Source organism: Lagopus muta, chromosome 6 (assembly GCF_023343835.1).
Source record: "Lagopus muta isolate bLagMut1 chromosome 6, bLagMut1 primary, whole genome shotgun sequence".
NCBI classification, from domain to species: domain Eukaryota; kingdom Metazoa; phylum Chordata; class Aves; order Galliformes; family Phasianidae; genus Lagopus; species Lagopus muta.
Genome location: NC_064438.1, coordinates 59,062,379 through 59,084,402, shown reverse-complemented (window position 1 = coordinate 59,084,402; position 22,024 = coordinate 59,062,379). Strand labels below are relative to the sequence as shown.

Here is a 22,024-nt window from a genome sequence, read left to right as displayed (position 1 = left end):
GTGGAACCTGGCTGCTGTGGGCACAGGGAGCTGTGACGTTGGTGGGCTGAAGGTCAGGAGACACTCTGATACTTCCATTCAGAGCAAAGCATTAAAATGCACTGGAGATGCAAAACACTGGCACTCCTGGTCAGAAAAAAGTCCATTTGGCCGAGACCCCAGGAGCCCAGTACAGAGTGCTTCCATTTGCACCTTGCTCACTTTAACTCATCTCTCCTTTGCCCAGAGGTTCCAGTCCTCCCAGATCCTCCCATCCCTGGTGCAGGGAGGCACAGGGCAGGGGCAGAGCTGTTATCCTGGGGGCACAGCAGCTCTGCAGCGAGCTGTGGCACACTGCTGGAATGTCGTCCTGTCATCCTTATATATAAGAGAAATAAGGTTGCCTTTCTCAGACGTCACAGCTTCATTCCGACTTTGTTTTAAAGCATCCACACTGAAGGAAACCTCGAAGAAGGAGTTCCCATAGATTACAGCATTTAGCTTGGATCCCAACCATCACAACAGATGTTCCTCGGCAGTAGCAAGCCACATGTTTTCTCAGATTGATTTCCAGAGGATGTTTTTCTTTCTCACACGTTCAGGTCTTTCTGTATGAATGCTTCTAGCAGTCACAGCTCTCGGGGAAGCACCCCGTAGAGTTCCCAGGAAGTGGTCCCAAGGTTGGGCCTGGATTTGATGCTTGCAGGAATCCAGTCCCACCCCAGCACCTCAAGCAAAGCCAGAGCTGCACAGCCTGCAGCCCTTTGGGTGCTGCCCTGAGCCTTGCCTTCACCGTGGAGCTTTTCACGGACCCATTCGTTTTCCCTCGGCAGAGATGATGCTGTGCAAACATGTTATACTATACTATAACATTATAACATATATATATAATATGTAATAACATATGTAATATGTAATATATAACATACAACATATTAACTATATACTATAGTAACCCTAATTACATGACATGTAAGTCAGTGGTTTTAACCGAAAGCGAGAGAGAAGCACCACAGCTTTTTGGTCTAATGGTTACCCAGGACTCCTTCCCTGTTCATGCAGAAAGTTTGCTTTCCACAAGTCCCAAAGGGATTTTATTGTAATGCTGATACTTTCTAAGCACTCAGAGCTGCTACATGCTGTTACCCCCAGCAAAGTGCCAATTACTCACCATTCTGCAGCTGATGTCTCCTCTTAGCTGATGTGTGCCAATGACTGTTCCTCTCCTTAGCCCACGGCTCAGGATTTTCTATATATACCTCTTCCTGATTCCTCACAATATTCGTGAGTTTCTAATCCCTATCAAATTCCATTTCTGTTTTTAATGACTGCCTCACTTCAACCAGTTACCTCATACAACAAAAGAAGGGAATTAGCAGTAGAAAATTATGAGAGGTCATGCAGAAGTCTCCTTGCCAATGCATGGCTGTTCCCTGGAGTCCATTTGCTAGAAAGCTTTAAAATAGATTCAGATTAAATGAATTTTTAGACATGTGCTCCCTAAATACATGCTGAGAGCTCAACGTGTGAATCACAGGTGTATTACAACAGTGGCACAGAATGATCTTAATGTGAAGGTCTGCGTTTCTTCCTCACTACTTGGAAAATCCTTCCTGAATTTGAGGAATTTTCAAGCTGCTTGGAGAGCAAAATGCAGTGTAATTCCCAATGTAATTAATTCCCAGTGTAATTCCAGTTCTGTGCTCAGTGAATGTGGAGCCACAGAAGGCGGGGTCAAACTTGGTTTCATTATACATAGCTGCTACATTGTGCCTCCTGTTCTCAACTTTCTTTTGAAACACGGTTTCTATATGGATGACTTGTGAGATACAATGCAATGTAATTGCAGACACGGCTGGGAGGTGTTACCTTCACACTGGGGTGGAGCACTGGGAATTGCAGGGAAGGCAAAGATGAACAGCAGGCAACCCCACGTCCATTCCAGTGTTCTGCATTCTCACACAATACCACTTCCCCTGAAACTGTAAAGAACTGATAGGCTAATTTTCTTCCCGGAACACTCATCGTGCAAGACGAATAGAGAATGTAATAATGCTTTACATTTTGTTCACTTTCATCCTCCTGTTTTGACTTGAAATAGTTTTATCACAAAAATAAGGCAACGTGCAGCACTTTGTGCAGGGGTGAAACACGATGCTCCTCGTTAACATCTCTGCATTAATTGGTGACTGGGAAGACTGAGCCATCTGAGAAGTGCCTGCTGGTGAAGGCCATTAGTCTCTCTTCAGGCAGGATGGGGAGGGAGCAGTGCGGTCCCTGAGGGCCCAATATCTCCCTGCTTTCTTTAGAGAGTAGTGAACGACAGGATGACAGGGCCATTATACGACCGGGTAGTGATTGCAAAACTAATTGCCTGCAAATTAGATTAATATGTTTAAAAACACGTCGAGCAACCGTGCGGGGAACCTGCGATGTGTTTTGTGTCTGTTGAGAATACACACAGCAGACTGACAGCCGTTCTGCGCGGTGGCTCTCACTGCTGTTTGCAGTGGGGTAATGGGCTGCTTCTCCAGGCACGGTCCCACACGCAGCCTTGGCATTCTGGCCTTATTCACCACCTCGTTTAGAGGTCAAAACCCAGCAGAGCCAATGCTGGAAAGCAGCAGGAGCGGCCAGGCACAAACCGGCTCAGTGATGTGCTCGAATGGCAGCGTCTTGAAAGATTGCACATAACAGCTCTAATGCAGCAAACCACTTAGTGTGAGAGCCCTTCCTGGAGCCTGGGAACATTTATGTCCATTTTTGCTTATTTAACTCTTTAGAAATATTGTGTCACTAAATTATAATGCTTCTAACACCTCTTTTTTTCCTTCCAGCTTTTGTCTCGATCAGCCACAGTTAAAGCATCAAACAGAGCTGGGCATAATTCACTGGGGATGTCAATGGGGATTCCTATGAGATGATTTTACTTTGGTAAAAGCGTGTCTTAGCAGTAACAGCCCATCAGCAGCCATTACCATGTTATTGATAGGAAATCACTGAGTATTTTGTAAAGTGAGCTGAAGTTCAGTTCATCGTTGACTGTTTCTTTTCTTGAGCGTGCCTTCAAACAGTGCTGTGTGGTCAGCGTGCAGGCTGCACCTCTCCACACACATTAGCACTGCAGTCCAGGCATTGTTGATCCAGGCATCTCAAAGGGTGGTCAGGCACTGCAATGGCTGCCCAGGGAGGTGGTGGAGTCGCCATCCCTGGTGGTGTTCAAGAGGTGCCTGGATGAGGAGCTACAAGAGATGGTTTAGTAGCTTGTCGTACTGGGAATGGGAGGGTGGTTGGACTGGATGATCTTGCAGGTCGTTTCCAACCTTGCGATTCTGTGTGATTCTGTGTGATTCCGTGTGATGCCATTACTGCTCTGTGTCTTTTTGATCATCCCCTCTTGCACTCACTGATTTTTCCCCTGTGTAATCCTGTGTATTTTTTTACTGTAATTCTTTTTCAGTCATTACCCCTGGAGGTAGGCATGTTCTGCTCCATAGAACACATCCTTTGCCCTACGATACACCGCATCTTGTTGGCAGCCCTTCCCTCTGTCCTTCAGGCTCTCTATCTCTGGGACACCCATTTAGGTCCCTTACAGCTCAAAGCACTGCACTTCCTTTTCAGGTGTATCTTTTGTTATCTGAAGGAATGAACTGTAGAGAACTTTCTCCTCCCATCAGCATTGCCTACTCTTTCAGCATCCACAGGAAGCATTGCATACTTTTCTTCCAAGCATTATTTTGCTATATCTAAATTATTAAATTACATTATTTTGCTACATCTAAATTATTAAAATACAGCAATCAAACTCCTTTTGTTGCTCCTTCCTTGGTGGCTGGCAAGGAGTGTGTTACTATTTAGGCCCATTTATGGAAGGGAATCAAGCGGACTATTGCTGTACACTGAGGTGTGTTTCTGCACTTTCCATCCTTTCCCAGTTCCTTGTATTCACTTGGTGACTAATAATGGACATGCACACTTCATCATGTGCAATATTACTGCAAAAATGATCTGGGGCTGTAGTGGAAATGCTAAGTCATGACCTGAAGCAATGATGGAGCACCTCATGGGAAGGCAGGGCCAGCCCAGGGAGCTCAGGTGCATGCAATGCACTGAGTGATGGAAGGGCTGGAGCCAGGATCCTCCCCTTCCCAGACCTCATTTAAGTCTGGCAGTGCGAGTGAGGGCTTTTCTCTTTCTGGAGATCCCTGCCTATGTGAGGCCTTTTAAAGGTAAGCAGCTTTTCTTCTTCTCTTCAGTGGCTGCTGTATTTGGACTTGTTCTTATTTGTTTTTGCTGAAGACTTTGCCTCCCTGCTATTATCTGCACTTTCCCTCCCATTGTAGCGTTACAAGGACACATTTTTAGGAAACTCTGGGGCTGCTTAGCTCACTTCACTCTGTCAGAGGAGCTTTTCCAAGAAATGATCAAATTTCATTCACAAATGAGTTTCCAGTAGAAAGCTGTTCCAGGAACTCAGCTACTAGAAACTGTTAAAAGCCTCTGTTTGTAACCCAGTGTGCTCACAGGTGTTGCATCTTCTTTATTCTGGTGCCAAAGTTAACCTTAACAGCCCTGTTTCTACCACAGGAGATTGTGAAGTCATTTGTGGTACACCTGTGTTTTTTGGAAAAAAAGATAATTCCTTGTGATTCCAGCAGAAGCAAATGCATTTTTATAGGAAATCCTGAGTGCAGAACCTGGACTTTCATCTGCTTCTTAAACACCAGTGCCTACAGAAGCCCATCCCCAGTGCCCAGCACTGCTGTGTCCTGATTTCAGCTGGGAAAGTGCTGAACAAAGTTCTGGACCAGAAGCTGATGGCTTCAATTCTGACTGCCATCACTCTGTGCCCTCTGACTGATAGGACTGTCATTGCTTGCACACACCTGAGCAGAACAAGGAGCAGTGACTGTGCATTTCTGGTTGTGTGAGGAAACACTGAAAGTTCCCAATGGAAAATTGAGCAGGGAGAATAGCAGGACGGGGTCCTCTTGCTTTGTCAGCCAGAACAAATGTCTGCCAGGATCCTGAGCAGCCTGCTGCAAGCAGCATGACCCAAAGCTCAGAGAGCCAGAGGAAAAGGTGGGGGAAAGCTGAAGACGGCACCGTTTGTTGGGGATGCTGATTCCAAGCTCTGAAATAGGCTCTGCACTGAGGCTGCCTTGTGTTTGCTGTTAGCAGCAGATCTCCAGCTGATTTTAAAAAAGGACAAATTCTGTTCTTCTGTTCTGCAATTTTCATTGCTGCTGTTTGCCCCTGGCTGAATCCCTGCTCCATGTGTTTTAATGCTTGAGAATTTTAGAGTGTGAATTAACATTTTGGAGGGAGCCCTAGAGTCAGAGGCAAAAAACTGCTGCCGGAATGGAGTTCTATAGAGATAACAGAGGATGGCGAAGCGTTTACTAAAAGCTCATTGAAATTGTTTAAAGGTTTGATGGCGCTCAAAACAAATTAGGACCAGGGGAGCGGTTAGCAGAGAGCCATGCATCTGACACAGCTCCATTCCTGCTTCCCACTGCTGTGGATGCACCCCTTATCCACTGTCACACAGCGTGCTGCCCATGCAGGCAGCTCCCCTGCTCCCCAGGCCCTCCTCCCGCAGACAGTGAGTGGTTTTAAAGTGAGAGATGTTCTTCTCTGTAAGCTGTAATTTGGTGAAAAATAACAGAAAATTGTAGGCTTCTTAATTCTCTTGTTTTCAATTATTCCATTACATTGTTGTTGCATGTATGCATAAGGACAAGAAGGTTGGTGTTCCTAACTTATAACGACATGCTTCTAAACTAATTAAAATGCTTCTCCCCATCTTTTGGCTGACCAGCCCCTGGATGGGAAATGGCTTCTTGGAATTATCAAATGTCTTAATCTTTAGAAAAGAGAAGCAGTTGCACCCAGGATTCATCAAAGGCCCATCTACATCACAGCTGTTTTCATTTGGGAAAAGAAGTCAGTCACCAACCCAACCAATTAAAACAAGCAAACAAACACCTGGAGCCTCCAAGCATGGCCCCGAGTGCTGCTCCTGACTTTGGATGACAGCCTGCAGAATGCACAGCAGCAGTACCCCCCCATGGTGCTATGAGAGCCATGTTCCCACCTCAGACATTCTCAGGCCCTTCTATCTGCACCATGGCAGCCATCACAGCACGAGCTCACAGTGCATTGTGGTGCTGGGGTGGCTAGTGGGAGGCTCCTGGGGAAGCACATCCTTTCTCACATGTTATCTGTCCTCATCTGTATTCCCACATGGCCTGCTTTGGACTCTGCTCTGTTGCATAAACATGTCTGAATAAAAACAGTTTAAAACTTCAGAAACCTGGGGGAGCATGGGAGCAGCAGATAACAGCAGAGCAGTCAGGATAGAAGTCACACCAATGGCTGCCGAGAGCCTTCTGCTGCCATCATGGCTATCATAGTGCTCCCTTCTTACTCTGCCATCTTCCTGCCTCTGTTTTGGTAGACATCTCTGCTCGAAAGCTCTTTTGCTGCAGCACTACCAAAGCACTCCTTGTTTACCATGGCAGGTCTGTGCAGCTGGAGGTGGTGGGGGAGCATGGGCGCATTGCACAAGAGGTTGCAGTTTTGCTGCCTTTATTTATTTATTTATTTATTTTCAATGAACAAATCCTTAAACTTATGAAAAAAAAAAAAAAAATAATCCTCTTGTGCATTGTTCTGCTGCTTCACCATTTATTTCCTCAGCTACAGTAGAAGCACTTCTCTCTCCCCAAACAACAGCTGTTTTGGAACGGATTGCTCATGTAGAAGATGCTATAACACAGTCCTTGCTACTCACTGCGTGCCTACCTGTCACCTGACACACATTTATAGCCTATCTGCACTTGTCATAGATGGGAAGTCTGTAGCTCTAATTCTTTCTCAGATGCTTGTTTTTCTCAGCTGTGACAGATCTTCATCTGCTTTTGTGTTGTTGCTGCTGATTTTTTAACTCGAACTTTATAAGCCACTAAATTGGCACGCTCCTGTGTTATGATTTAATTCTCCATGTCAGGGCTGTCACCTTTATAAATATTTCTCATAAGTTTTATGGATCAGTGCATCAGCAGATTATTAGGAAGAAAAAGAAAAGAGAAGTAAATTGTGTTAGGATGCCCTACTGAGCAGCACTGATGGGGCAGTGGTTGCAGTACTGCTAGGAGGCTGCCCAGCCAGGGCAGCACCAAGACAGCTCTCAAGGGCTCACCTGAAAATAGGTGGAGTAAATGGAACTGGGAAAGGAGCGCCTGATGGAACTGTAGGTGTCCCTGCTCACTGTGGGAGGCGGGAAGGGGATTGGATCAGGTGGCCTCTAAAGGTCCCTTCCAACTCAAACCGTTCTGTGATTCCATGAAATCCTACAGGAGCGGAGCTGGAGTGGGACAGGCACAGAACAAGCACATCCCAGCCAGCGCCAGACAGAGCTCTGTGCGCTGGGATGTGGCAGGCAGCAGCCTGGGCCTCAGCAATGGGATGCTGTATGGGAACCCATCCTGGGTGAACCCTGCACTCCCAAAGATGTGGGATGGGGACAGCTCTCAGCTGGCAGTTCAGAACTCTCTCTGAACCTGCAGCAGGATAGGAAACAATGAAAGCAACATACCCACGGCAAAAACACATCCCAAGGAGTGGAGCATCCCAGCACGCAGATATCCATCCACACTGGGGACTCTGGGGCTTGGCAGCTCTCGCTGAGCATCAGTGATACAGCTGATGTGCTTGTTCCGATAGCATCCCTGAAAGTGAAATGTTCTTGGAAATGGTAAATAAAACTTCATTATCGTGACAGATAGTGCAATAAAGTGTAACAACAGTTTGTTTATTAGATTCGTAGGTGGTAAAATGAGGGTCATCCATTCAAATCTGCTTTGATAGGTACTGGGCCCCAAGCCGGCTCCATTTTAGCACTCTGGTGCAGCAGTGATGAAAGCTGATTGAGATTTGGAAGAGCTGAGCATGTTTTGCTTTTTATGAAGACCTACCAGCTGAGTTCACGATAACTGCACACAGAGCAGCACTCAAACTCTAAATGCACAGTGAGCCCAGGAGATGGATAAATGCAGAGAGAGAGCCTGACCTTATAGCAGCACTGGTGGGCAAAGAATGCCGCTTTAAGAGTCACAGCACAGCCTGGGTTGCGAAGGAGCACAGTGCTCATCCAGCTCCAACCCCCTGCTGTGTGCAGGTCACCAACCAGCAGCCCAGGCTGCCCAGAGCCACATCCAGCCTGGCCTTGAATGCCTGCAGGGATGGGGCATCCACAGCCTCCTTGGGCAACCTGTGCCAGTGTGTGAAGAAGGCAATTTATGGAAAACAATCAGATCAGATCTCAATGTTACACAGCTTCCTACTTACAGAAAGGCTCTTTTGGATGAGGTCAGGAAAGCTCCATCCTCCAGGAGCAGGGGTGGGAGGTCAGGACCAGTACGGCCCCTTGGTGTCCTCAGACCCAGCATCTCCTTCCTGCTGCATGCTGGAGGTGCACGCCTGTCAGCCTGCAGCCGCACACTCCCTTCTCTGAGATTTGTGCACTGTAAATCTTCCTGCAGGAGAACAACCTCAGCAGCAGGACTCCCAGCCTGGGGCTGGATGAGTATGGGAGGCCCTGCAGCACTCGCTGCTCTGCTCCTCTGCAGCTGCTTGGGACTCCAAAGCAGCACAGGACGTCGAGCCAACCTCCTTGTCGTGAAAATTCTCTAAAAGCTGTTATCTGAAATGGCATTTGGCATTTTTTATATCTTAGGCATTTATCGTTTGTGGAAGGAGCCGCCATTTGGTTAATTATGTGTATATTCCTAGTTGTGCCTGAGGAAAATACCAAGAACAATTGAAATAAAATTACTGTAATTTTAAATCAAAAACTTCCCTATGTTTGAAATGATTAAAAAGCCCCATGTAAATACCATCGGGCTTTTGATTCATTTTTCCACAAGGTTTTAGTTAAATTATTTTCTCTGGAAGGAGACGCTGGTAACAGCACCGGGAAATGGAACATCAGGGCTTAACTCTGAGGCAATAAATCAACATCTAAAAAAGGTTAAGGGTTGCACATTGCGAAAACATTTCCACAGATAATTACAAGTTAGAGGCGTGTGTTGATTGAGTGGGAAATCTTAGAGGATTGACAAGGCTGGATTCACAATGAAGGTAATCAGGTAAAGCACTACTCAGTGATTTTAGAGGAATAAGTCTGTGGAACACCCAAAATAATTACCACAGTGTTTCTGCAGAGTGGTACAATATACCCAGAGTTAACCAACAAATCTTCCTCCAAATCGAGTACATGTGCAAAAGCAGCCAATGACTGAGATGTATCAAGCTGTCACTCACCACCACCTTCTGCTTCAGGATGGCCTGTGCCAAGATCCACAGCTCTCAGACTGAAATTGGAGGATGATGTGTAGTGTTTCTCATAAATCTGGATGTACCAGCCCAGACTCTGGCACCATATGTCCATTTGCAATGAAATCATTGAGCCAAGGACATGCCTGGGAGGAAAGAATTCAACCCTTGAAGTTTTGGAACATGTTTTTCTGGTGGGAAGAATCTGTTTGATTGCAGCTATAACCTGCTGTTTATGACTGTATATTGCCAGTGTTCAACGCGCAGTACAAGAGATAAGAAAACGTGGCAGCAGAGTGAATCATCTAAAGAAAACCCCTTATTCTTCTCTCCTGATTTCAAGGCTGCATTGCAGAGAGATGAAATCAGTACTGGAGAGCCCAGACCTCCTAATGATGTACACGGAGTGGATGTGTGCTAATCCATCGCAGCCCACCTCCTGCTAACAGGATTTGCAGCAGCCTGAAGCAGGTATAATTCGGTTATCGCTCAGTCTAAAGCGGCCGGCCGAACACAAACACAGTTGTTACCAGCAGGTATGCTTTAATTCTGCAATGTGCAAACTGCTTTAATGACTTCCCTCTTCTCTCGGGTTTGTCCAACTTCCAGGATGAGGAATTTCCACTGCCTGGTTTGCATTGCCACGTGCTCAGGTTTCAATCTAGAAAAAGGAAATAAAGAGCTCTGGAGTTCCACACAAAAGATAATTACATATCTCCCTCAGCAAACCAAGATCCATTCCTTCATTGCTGCGAAACGGAGCAGCAGTATCTTTAATCCCACTCTTTACATTGCCCTTTAATCCTATTAAATCCCATTTAATAAGTGTTTCTGTTAACGTCACGATCCTGAAGTGACTGGAATGAAGGTGATATTTTGGCTTTTTCCCAAACTTAGGTAGCTTAGGAAATGCTCAGGAAGCCACATTTAAAAGACAACAGATTGCTGGCAAGCCACTGCAGTCATCTCATTAAGGCTGAATAAATAGGAGAATTTAATATTAATTTCATTTTCATATACCCAAATTAGAAAGCAGCAGAGAAGAAAACAACATAATCTGATTAAACAAATTAAAATCACACTGCTAACATTGCCCTTTGGTATTTATTTACTTTTAACCACAGTAGCTGAAAACATCCCAGCAAATCAGCTCCCAGCTCCCATCTCAGCACCCATTGCAGGGCTGCCCCATGGCCCAGCAGACCCCAGCTGTGTGATGAACACAGATCTCTTCATATCCAAAGCATCAGTAACCACCGGCTTCCAGCTGCTCTCTGCAGTCCTTTAGCCCCAGCCAAGCCATGGCTTCCACAGCCACCTCCATCCCTTGGGATGATCCTGGATCTGGCTGTGGGCATCCAGCACAGAACATAAAGCACTCCCACGGGCGGCCACGAGCTCATTAGGGAGCTCGTTATCAGCAGGGCCTTCTGCTGCTCACTGTCTGAAGCTTGCCTGCCTGGATGGGGGAGCAGGAGCCAGCGATGACTTCCCTGTGCCTACCCCAGTGTGAAACCTGTGACGAGGCCCCTAGTTATTAATGCCTGCACCACTGCATGCACAGAAGGCAGAGGGCACAGAAGGGATATTGCTATTACAAACTCACTACAGCACGGGTCTGATTTCCAAGGTCTGAGGGATGAGGGTGGGAACCGCATCAGCATCTCCACAGCTTCCAAGCTTTCAGCGTCTCTGTGCCCCATTGCAGCATTCCGCAGCATGTGCATGCAGTTCCCCTTTAGAAGCAGCATTCTAGTGATTAATCTCATGCTTAATTTGCATGAATGTCTCTGGGCTTTCCTTGTGTGGTGTCTTCAGAGGCTCAACCTTCCTCTGGGATCTGCTGCACAGAATGCTGCACAGTTCCCACAGGTGCCGTGGCAGCCTGCTTGCTTCAGGCCATTTTTGTACATGGAATCACAGAATCATGGAATTGCTCAGGGTGGAAAAGACCTTAAAGGTCTTCGAGTCCAACCACATCCTGACCATCCTGCCCTAACAGCCCTCTGCTAAATCACGGCCCTGAGCACCACACATGAGCTGCTTTCCTTCCCCATGCCTGGGTGCGATCTCCTGCACAGCTCCGGCTGGCGCGGATGGGTTCCTTCCTCTTTTGAGCCATCAACTGCATGTGCCTGTCTGTACAAATAAAAGAAGTAAATGGGCAGTCAAAAGGAAATTTGGAATTTCCAGTGATATTCTAAAATGGGTTTAGAATTGAAAAACCTCTTCATCTGCAGTTCCCCACCTCATCACCCTGAGCTCTGAGCAGGCTCCTTGTGTCCCCAGCACAGAAATAGCATTTCACAGCCTGTTTGCTTCCCTGGCTGCATCTGAAGGAGAGCACTTTGTCCCTACAGCCTGCCTGGGCCATGCATTGCAAGTGCTCATGTTGGCTGTTCCACTTGTTTGGTTGTTTTAGAATTAGTAAGTGACTTGTTATTCTTTAATAACTTTCAGTTGTAAAATGTTTGAATTAATTATAAAGAATAACATTTTAAAATGTTTTATCCTAGGCTTAGTTATTTTTTCAATTTCATTAAATTATACTGAATTGTATCCACTATAGTTGAGACATTGCATCGTATACTACACGCAGCAAAAGCTACCTCAGCAGTCACTTTAAGTGCGACATCGTTGTGCAACAGAAGATCCGTCTGTATTGCAGATGCTTGATGTTGTACAGATTTTCTTGAGTGTTTTTCCAATGACGTGGAAGAAAGCAAAACAAATTCTGGCAAAATGACAAGGGCAAGTCAGCCATACAAATGTAGGTAGAGAGCCTCGTAATCTCGGCTGGCTTGGGCATCATCTACTGCTCCCAGCGTGACATATGGCCTCCCCTCTTGTTAGTGTAATAAACAGATAAGAAGAGTAGAAGAGAAGCTTGCTATCAAAGCGGTGTTAGTAAGGTCAATTCTGTACTGCTATTAAAGTGTAAAGAAGGCCAACAAACAGGAAAAATCTCAACAAGGGGCTGCCACCATGCCTGCAGTTGGAAAGCATTGTCTTGAGTCAGTTTTCTTGAGGCTTGAATGCTATTTCGAAATTGCAGAGGAGTGCACAGAGTGGCAGCAGGGAGGTGAAAGACTTCTGCTGAGCAGGAGGTTGAGCCTTCAGCCGTTCTTATTCAGCGTGCAGGAGGGGCTGATGCCTGAAGTCTTTACAACAAGTCTGGGAAACACCTAAAAAGCTGCGCTTTGTAATTAGTAGAACTTCTCTGGCATCCCTTCCATGTCTGGCAGAGTCACTTGGTCATAACACCGCTTCTGGTTTAGGTTTTCTTGTAGCCAAATCCTATTCCAGCAAAGAGCCTCCAACAGCTCTCCCACAGCTCTCAGGCAGAGCCACACCACCAAGGAAAACTGAGGACTTTTTTCCCCTGCTTGTTTGCCCCTTGTCCTCCCCGTCAGCAGCCACAGCTCCTGCCTGCTGATCTCACATTCTTATGGAATCCACTGGTCCTTCAGACTTTTCTGCTTGGCTCTTCCAACCTATGCAGCATTTGGCAATTTTCTCTCCTCATCCGCCAACTTAGGACTTATCCTAACAACACAGGTGACAGTTACAAAATACATATATATATATATATATGTTTTTTTGTTAAAGAAAAGGACAAAAGCGAGACCAGCTAACTGCCCAATGAGCAGTGCAGTTTCTTAACATGCAGAAGGGGTGTGCAAGAGTACATAATTGCAGCAAAAGCACAAGGACCCTGCACAGTTACTGCGGCACAACCCAATTATACGCAACTAGATTATATTGGACGTTGATTTCATGCCATTTTCAGGGCATTTCATTTAATCCTGAGTTTGTGATGGATCTGAATGCTCACAGGATCCCAGAATCCCTACATGGCTGAGTCTGGGGACACCTCAGTGCCTTGGGTCCCACCCTGTCCCAGTAGGAACAGCTGGAGCTGTGCCCAGGGCACATCCAGGGGCTCTCCAGGAGGAGAGTCAGGAAAGCAGCACCAAAGCTGAGGATCAATGCCTCCACGGGGCATTGCTACCAATGGAACCTTCACTGCCCACTGCTAAGTGCAGGTGAGTGCCCTGCAGCTGCAGGGGTACAGATCTGACAGAAAGTGAATCATGCAAGCCACAAAACTTCATGGGATCTGCAAGAAGCTCAGCTGATGTGAGGACAGCCCGATGCCAAAGCAGATCCAGTAAGAGCTCGGGGCTGTACAGCTGTTATTAAGCATGTGGTGAGACCCTCATACCACAGCAATCCAAAGGTGGACCATATTAAACAGATGAGGTCCTTACATTATGGGCTTACATCTGAGGGCTTCTTAAGCCTTAAAATATGCCCATAGTCCTGAAAATGGTACAAGATCAGTGACATGAATATGAACATTCCATGGTTAATGGCACCAGTAACCCTGTAAATATGATATCAAACTTGGTGAGCTTCATGCAGGGCTAGGATTTATTTTGGCTGTAACACTGAAGTTCATTTCTTGCCACAGAAATCTGAGCGGTGCCATGGAGCATGATACTGAAGTTCATGCTTCATGAACACAATTTAGAAGCATTAGTAAACCACAGCAATTTCCTTCACACAGGGGTGACTGCTTGTTTAATGAGCTCTGAGCAGCCTGGTGGGGTCAAAGCTCACAGCAGGCTTGGATGGAGGCTGCCGTCTAATATTTTAAGTGTGTTAAAGCTGCAAAAACCTGCCCCCAAACGGTGACCAGAAGATAAATAAACATTGTCATAGGGAAATAATGAGAGGGATGCCTTCTGGGTTCAGGTAAGAATCAGGTATCAGGATCTGTCTTTCCACAGAAGTGCTCACATCACCCCTGGGTGCATAGAGAGCCATGATGCTATGGGTGCTATGGGTGCTGTGGGTTCTGGGGGTGCTATGGGTGCTGTAGGTGCTGGGGGTGCTGGGGGTCCTGTGGGTGGTATGAATGCTATGGGTGCTGTGGGTGCTATGAGTAGTAGATGTGATTAAAGGACATTCTGTAAACCCTGCCTGTTCCTCAATCTGATCTTTAATTATTGCTCTTATTTCTTTTCCAGAAAATGAGACTGGGAAGTTTTGGGGAGCAGCAGTAGATCTTTTGTTTGGCTTTGGACATCAGTGAGGGCTGTCCCAGCTTGGAGCAGCTCAGCCACAATCACTGCATAGAGTTAATGGACATGAAGTCACAGTTAGTTCTTCTGGTTTTGGAAGAGATGCTGCTCAATGAAACCTCTCAGTATAATATGTGTTGGACTTGTTCAAGTGCTCCCATTATTAATCCTTTGAAGAGTTTTGCCAAACAGCAGGAAATCCACTGGAAAGAACAAAACCAGCGTCCATTTCTTGAGGGAAGACTACAAGGACTGATGAATTCCAGCTGGAAGAGTTCCAAAACTTCCAAATGTGTTCTCTTTATGTAGATTTCCAGGATATACATTATAAAAATAAAAAATAGAAAAGGAAGGAATGTGAGAGAGGATCCTTCCCTGGAGGGCAGGCTTAAATGGAGTGAGACATTAAATGAGATACAGCAGTGCAATTTTTCTGCACTGGCTGGATCACTGAATTAAAGAGCTCTTGCCCTAGGGAGTTTCCTGAGCTGCCAAAGCCCAAACAAGAGCTGCGGGCACCCAGCTGCTGGCACTGCCTGCAGAGATGGGGCTCAACACTGTGAGCATTGGGGTGCAAGAAAACAGCAGGGCCTTTCCCCGTGGCAGCTTTCCCCTCCTGAGAAGGAGACACCGCCTGCCACTTCACTGCACATCGTCACTGCTGATCCTCCTCAGCTTCCTGCAGAAGGAATAGCAGGAAAGCTCCCGTGGTAGGAGAGCTCAGCATCCAGCTCTCACATTTGAGGTGATGGTGAAGAAAAGCACAACCCTTTAAAACAGAAATGTAAAAAGCTCTGTCACTAATTATCCTTGCATGGCTCTGAAATATCTAAAGATACATTCTGCCTGTGGTGAACACAGAACAACACTTTATGGCCTTTGGTATTTTTCCATTTTGTTCTGTGCTGTTACACCGGCTAGATGTGGGGAGCACCAAACCCCTGCTGAGATAATTTGATAGAATAGACGTCACATAAAGCATTCTATGCCAAACATAGAAGGTTGTGCAGCAAGCTTGTGCAGCCAGAGGATTTGGGCAGCCATACCCCTTTACCAGGCAGTCCTGCACCAGCCCAGTCTCCACCTGGCTCCTCAACTTGATTTTCTGTTGGCAGGAAAGGGTGCTTTCCACATCCAAGCCATCCTGGTCACTTCTGTATGCGTGGAGAAAGATATTTACCCATGTGAGCTGCCTGTTACACAAACACAGACCTTATCTGAGCCAATGAAACCAGGCTGCCTTGCTCCCAGTACTGCTGGTCCCACAGTCCTGCCTGCCCTGCGCAGCTCTGCTGCTAAACACCTGGCCATTTGTCACCCCACTGTTCCTGCAGCAATTAACACTAACGGAGCACTCTGCACAGCATCAAGCACCGAGCCCAGGGCGCTGCTCCCTCTGTCAGAGCTGCAGGCGGCCGGGCCTCATGGGCAGAGCATGGCAGGTGGGCACCAACAGCTTCACAGCAGCTGTGGGGATCAGAAGTCACCCCAGTTTGGTCTTGGTCCTTTAGAAGCCTTCAGCAGAGGCAGCTCAGCTTCGGGACAGACACCACATAGGGCTGGCAGCTGCCATGGACACTACCGGCAGTTGGAGGGGCTTCTTGGACTGCTTTGTTCATGGCATTCATCCGGTCCATGGACATCACTGCTCTCTCTTTAGACAGCCTTAATTCCACCCAGGTGTGCAGTGGGACCGCGGTGTAAGTAAAGAGGTGCCTTGTTTGAAGGTATGAACATGTGGCCTGCTGCAGCTGGGCTTGAAAGTGAGAGACTGAAATCTCTGCAGTCACCAAGTGTGGAAACAGTGCTCAGCATTTCTGAAAAGTCAGCGTTCAGTTTGGAAACACCCACAATTTGTGGGTTTTGCAGACATTGTATGTGACATTAATCTTACTTAACTATGATGTGTTCCTGTGGTCTTCCTAGAAATGGTGTGAAGACAAGAGTGAGTGTGCTGCCCCTCTGCTGGAAGGAAGGCAACCTTGGTCTGCTAAATCACGTGTTATGGGAACATTTGGTCATTCTTTCATTTTGTTGTTCAGTCTTGGGTTAAATGTTTGATAGGACAAGGGGGAATGGTTTTAAAGTGAGACAGGAGAGGTTTGGTTTGGATGTGAGGAGGAAGTTTTTCCCCCAGAGGGTGGTGAGGCACTGGCACAGGTTGCCCAAGGAGGCTGTGGATGCCCCATCCCTGCAGGCATTCAAGGCCAGGCTGGATGTGGCTCTGGGCAGCCTGGGCTGCTGGTTGGCGACCTGCACACAGCAGGGGCTTGGAGCTGGATGAGCACTGTGCTCCTTTGCAACCCAGGCTGTTCAAGGTTCTGTGATGATTCACACAGCTCTGGAGCCCTCATCCCTGGGAATATTTCCCTCCACTTCTCCCAAACTCCTTGCCAGACCTCAGAATAGCTTGCTGTGGTGTCAGGGCTGACTCCATGCCTCCATGTTTGATTAGGTAACTAATTGCTGATAATTATATGTATATACACACAAGAAGACTATTCTGAACCCTGAATATTATAAATATACTATTCTAGGATTCTATGATTCTATGATTCGTTCAAAATTGTCTCACCCATTCAGAAGGCAAATCATACAAGCTGACTTTCCATTTAGGATTCTTTCATGAACCTTTATATTGAGATTAGCAAAAAGAGTAATTTTGCATTTACACCATGGAAGCAGGCAGCAGACCCTGACAGCAGGTAGCCCTGTTGGATGTGTAAGTTCTTTCCACACAGTAAGAGCCAAGGTGCCAAAGCTTTTGTTTCCAAAAATGCTTTCGTAAAAGAGAGATACTTGCGTGGAAACTTAAGTAATTCAGTATCATGCTGTTATCCCTGGGGTAGGAAAATTATACAAGGAAAATTATCCTTGCATGAAGGAATTTTCACAAAATAAAGCCCATTCCATCTTTGCTCTGTCCTCCGTGCTACCCACCTGCTGGGGTAGCACCATGCCCACAGCACAGGCTGCTTGCAGCACGATGCATGCTTGTAGCACAGTGCTTACAGCATGATGTCTGCACGGTGGTGTATGCCTGGGGTGATGCAGCAAGGTGCTCACAGCACAGTGCTTGCAGCACTGCGTGTGCCTCGATGAACTTAAAGCCCACCTCCCCGTGCCTTGATTCCCAGTAAGGGTAATGGTGATAAAAGCACTCCTACCTCAGAGAGAGAGATAAACGCATTAAGGGCTGAGGCACTCAGATGTTGCTGTGATTATCTCTTTGCAGACAGATGAGCTGAAGAACAATCAGATGCTGCAGAGTGCAAGTCTAATAATAAGTACTATATATTTCTTACAGTAAGTAAGAGATGACCTTGCCTTTATTACTGTCTGTGCTGTATAAGGACTGGTTGATTCGATAATAAGACGCCCATAGTAAATATTTATGAAACATCACATCACATAAAAATTATAGGTTATTTAAATTTAATTTGCATTTATACTTTCAAATCAGGTTATTATATAGCAAAAATGTACTAAAATTAAATTCATAATGCGCATTACAACAATTTGAGCAAATTGTACCTCGAAGCAATTTGTATTTAAAATGCAGCCTGTGTGCTTCTTCACTTTCCTGCAGCCTGTAAATAAATTTACAAAGCATTTCCAGTGACAGCCATAGTGTTCCAGTTGTAAATTGATGTAGTCTGAAACAAAGAACAATTACCACTTAAACAGATCCTGTGTTACACTAAATCTTGAAGCATTTGAATTCCCAGGCGAAACACAAGGAAGTGATTTTTCTCTTCCTTAATTCGTGGCAGCAGTTCTCGTCTGGTGCAAAGCTTCCGTGCTGCAACTCCTCACCTGTTCATCTTGCCAGGCAGTGAGCTCAGTGCAGGGGCTGGGCTGCAGGTGGGGAGGATACAGCGGTGGGAGCCACAAGCCAGACAGATAGCAGAAAACTCTGCTGCCTGCTCCTGTCCTTCTAACAGACGAGATGAAGACAGTTGTACAACTTCCCAGCAAACAGCTCCCCCAAAAGAGAGCACCGTAACAGTTCTGGCTGCTCTGCTGCTGCCACAGCCCCAAGAAACTACAAATCCCCCTTGTCTGAGGCTGTGCCAGGAGTGGAATGGGTAGAACAAGGGGGAATGGTTTTAAAGTGAGACAGGGGAGGTTTAGGTTGGATATGAGGAGGAAGTTTTTCAGCCAGAGGGTGGTGAGGCACTGGCACAGGTTGCCCAAGGAGGCTGTGGATGCCCCATCCGTGCAGGCATTCAAGGCCAGGCTGGATGTGGCTCTGGGCAGCCTGGGCTGCTGGTTGGTGACCTGCACACAGCAGGGGTTGGAGCTGGATGAGCACTATGCTCCTGTGCAACCCAGGCCATTCTGTGATTCCATGATTCTATGGAAAAGGTGCGCCAGACCTGGGGAGGTGCCTGGGAAACCCACCCTATGGCAGCAGCACTCCTGGCTGTACTCAGGAATACAGTGAGAGCACAGGCACCCACACCACAGTCACACCCTCCCGCAGTCCTTGGCATTAGAGCACAAGCCTCAGAACCGTAGGTTGCTCCGAAAGTAATGCCTCCAATTTATTTCCATGAAAACTGCAACCACTCCAAAAAGCACGATGGCACTATTTGACAGAGCAAATCCTCAGCTACACAGCATTGTTTCTCGACATAGTCACCACCATTAGCTCTGCACTTTCACCAGCGATGAGTAAGAACTGCATGCCACACTCAAACAATCTGCACCAGCAGATGTGAGCCACTATCACTGCCACTACTGCTTCAAATGCACCACTCACTAAACTCACACCCACTGTTTGGTCTCTGTGAACATTCGGCAAGAGTTGAAGAATGCCAATGGTGCCATTTTCTTATCAAATAACACATCTTCACTTTTCATACTGGCAATACTGTTACTCATTTCTTAATACAATGAAAAATCTACACTCGGGGAGGAGGAGGTACACGCATTCAAAAGCTCAGTTACTCCTTACCGCTCCTCCCAAGGAGATAGACCACACCTAAACAAATGCAAATGCTCCAATAACGCCTCCCTTTTGTTGACGGCAGCACACAAAGGCAAGAAGCTAAAAAAACTGTAAACACCACACCTAAGTTACAGTTCACTCCTTGCAATTCCAGGAGGTGCACACAGCTCAAACCACTCCTCTCTTTGTAGTGGGAGCACAAAAAATGTGAAGCTAAAGCAACACTTTCCAGGTTTCAATAGAGTAAATAAAACTTCTTGGAGAGGCACACACGTTTAAGTCACAAAATATCACTTCAAGTTTCGCACTTCAGTCACCAAATAACCAGAGAAGTCTTCCCGAGGAGGCACACACGTATTAATCAAAATGCAAATAGTCAAAATACGCCCCCGAGAGGTACACACATAGAAGGTAAAGTTTCAGAACATGGAGCGGTCTTCCTGGAGAAGGACTCGCGTCTAAATATTCAAAACTGCCGCTCCTTGCAACTCCAGGAGGTGCACACGGAAAAAAAGTTCCAAACTATATCTGGAAGGACAGCACTCTCACAGCGGGTATCCGGGTATCCTGTAACCATTATGCCAATTAATGTCTCGCTCCAATTTATAGGAGGCGGATGAGGTTCTTTTAATATCCGTATACCCGGCGTGAGATTAAGAAACAACGGTTCGTATGTTGTTCCATCCAGTTTATTACCAAACCTAATCAGGGAGACGGGGAAGGGAAGGAGGGCGATAGAAAAGATGGGAAAGAAGCAGGAGTTGCGTAAAGCGGGGAGAGTCACCAGCAGGATCCAGCAGTGTCCTGTTGCACGGCGTTTGAAGGTCCCGGGCAGAACGCAGCAGGGGGATGGGGAGCAGCAGCGTGGCCGGCCTTGGGCAGCAGGCAGGTAGACGAGGAAGTTGAGAAGCCAATCCTAAAAGCAGCAGCAGCGCTCAGGCAGCAGGCACAGGAGAGTTCGACAGCATGCAGAAGTCACCTCACGAGGAATCTGATCGTCAGGAATCCCTCTTCTTCTTCATGATGAATCTGCTGCCAGAAACCTCCGTTCTTCATGAGAAGTCTGTTATCAGAAACCTATCCTCATGGTTTTCAGTTCCTCTTTTATCCTCCTTGCTCTCCTGCCTACTGACAAGGATGGGCCTTGAGCAAGAGTCATTGAGTACCCCTGAGATGGCCATCATCCTGAGATATGTCCACACAAAGGAGCACTTCACAGCTATTGAGCTGCAGCTCATCTCGCTCTGGTTGCCCCTGCCCTTGCCCATCTGCGTCCCCCAGACAAAGGATCTCACAACCTTTGCCCAGGACTTGCTGCACTTGTTCATGTGTGTTCTTCAGACACAGGATTTCACAACCCTTGCTCGGGACTTGAACAAGTCCATCTGTGTCCCCAGCAAGCTTTGAGACACAGACATTAACAGAATAATATCTTGCAGTGCCTCTCTGCAGCCAGCTGTCACACAGTAACAAAGTGCAATGACATATTGGTGGGAAGGTTCAACCTTTTCTGCTGTCCCACCAACATCCACTTCCAACATCATGGGCCAAGGGAAAAAAAATACTTTTGGAGCAGCCCCTATAGCACGAATATCAGAACTGAAGAAGCCCCATTCTATTTCCACGGTGAAGTAGAATCATAGAATCACAGAATGGCATGGGTTGAAAAGGTCCTCCATGATCATCAAGTTTCCCAGGGCCAGGGTGGCTCAGCAGGGACCACAGGTCAGCCTGAGCACCGAGAGAGCAGTTGTATGTATGCACACACTGGGAGGGAGGAATGAATGGAGAGGGCGTGGAAGCAGCCAAGCAGAATGAAGAGATGGGTTTCTCCTCACCAGAAATGGTGGTTTAATTGCAGTGAGATTTTTATGCATAGAACAGCACTGATTTCAGAGCGATGGATCAAACAAACGTTTCCATTTGTGCTGATGTTTATTTGAGCATTTTGTTTCACATGTTGAAATGTTTCTTTCTTAATTAGCAGTTTGAGTTGTGCCATTTTAAACCGATTCCTAAAATTGTGTTTGTTATACTTTATTTATTGGCTTTCCCCTCCCTTTGGAATGAAAGCAAACTTTGGTATATTTCTTTGAGACACAGGCTGCCTTTTTGATTTAACATATTTAGAAGTCTTTTTCTCTTGTATGGTCAATCTTATTTTGTTGTTTACTTTTTGTTCTTTGCTAATGCTCTTTCCTCTTTAACAAACCAAGTGTGATTTTCCTGACAGCCCATTCATATTCCACACCATGCACATGGAAAAAATCTCAAGGCCTTCAAGTCAGCACAGGAAAAGACTTCTTCTGATTCCCCGTTTGCTTTTGGGACTCCAGTGTATTTCTTTTACAAAATCTTCATTCCTAAGGGGGAAAAGGATGAATAAGCAGACCTGAGCACATGGGTTTTGTTTATTGAATCATTGGTCTGGGGATTCAAATGTAAATCCAAAAAAGTGATGGTAGAATTTATATTCCATCTTAATAGCAGATATTCATACACTTCATACATCCATCCTATTGCAATGGGTTGGATTTCCTCTTCCACCTGAAATCTTTGCTATGACCTGCTCATCCCTCGTGGAATGGGATGGGATGGGATGGAGTGGAGTGGAATGGAATGGAATGGAATGGGATGGAGTGAAATGGAGTTGAATGGAATG

At 46.4% G+C, this 22,024-nt stretch overlaps 1 long non-coding RNA gene across 1 annotated transcript; it reads left to right on the top strand.

Annotated features, from left to right (window-relative positions):
* Window positions 1-4,177: 4,177 nt before the first annotated feature.
* LOC125695129 (uncharacterized) lies at window positions 4,178-6,810 on the top strand. The gene is made up of 2 exons (XR_007377816.1): window positions 4,178-4,211; window positions 4,570-6,810. It is a non-coding gene; the product is annotated as an uncharacterized LOC125695129 (long non-coding RNA).
* Window positions 6,811-22,024: the final 15,214 nt, after the last annotated feature.